Genomic DNA, 415 nt, shown 5'->3' with positions numbered 1-415 from the left:
TTTGTTTGCTCACCACTCCGTGTCATATCTAAGACCATCATTCTGCGATCATTTTCCTCCTCTTTGCAGTATAAACTTCAGAGGTCGTTTCAGTGAAAGTTCCTTACTGATAAATGATCTTATATTTTATATATCTATAAATGTTTACAACTTCTTTATGAAAAATAATTTTGCTGGGCATGCAATTCTAGGTTGACAGGTGTTTCCTCCCAGCACATCGAAGAGGCTAAGCCAACTGCCACCTGTGTTGCTTTGAGAAGTCTGCTGATAGGTGTGACGGTGGCTCTTTTTTGTGGGTGATCAAGCCTTTCAGATGTGAAGATCTCTCTTGCTGGTCTGTGCTTTTACTGTGTTGTGTCGAGGTGTGGATTTCTCTTTATTTATGCTGCTTCATATACATTATGCTTCCCAGATG

This window comes from Ursus arctos, unplaced genomic scaffold (assembly GCF_023065955.2).
Source record: "Ursus arctos isolate Adak ecotype North America unplaced genomic scaffold, UrsArc2.0 scaffold_6, whole genome shotgun sequence".
Classification (NCBI taxonomy): Eukaryota; Metazoa; Chordata; class Mammalia; order Carnivora; family Ursidae; genus Ursus; species Ursus arctos.
The sequence above is the reverse complement of the archived record's forward strand: the minus strand, read 5'-3'. Positions refer to the sequence as shown.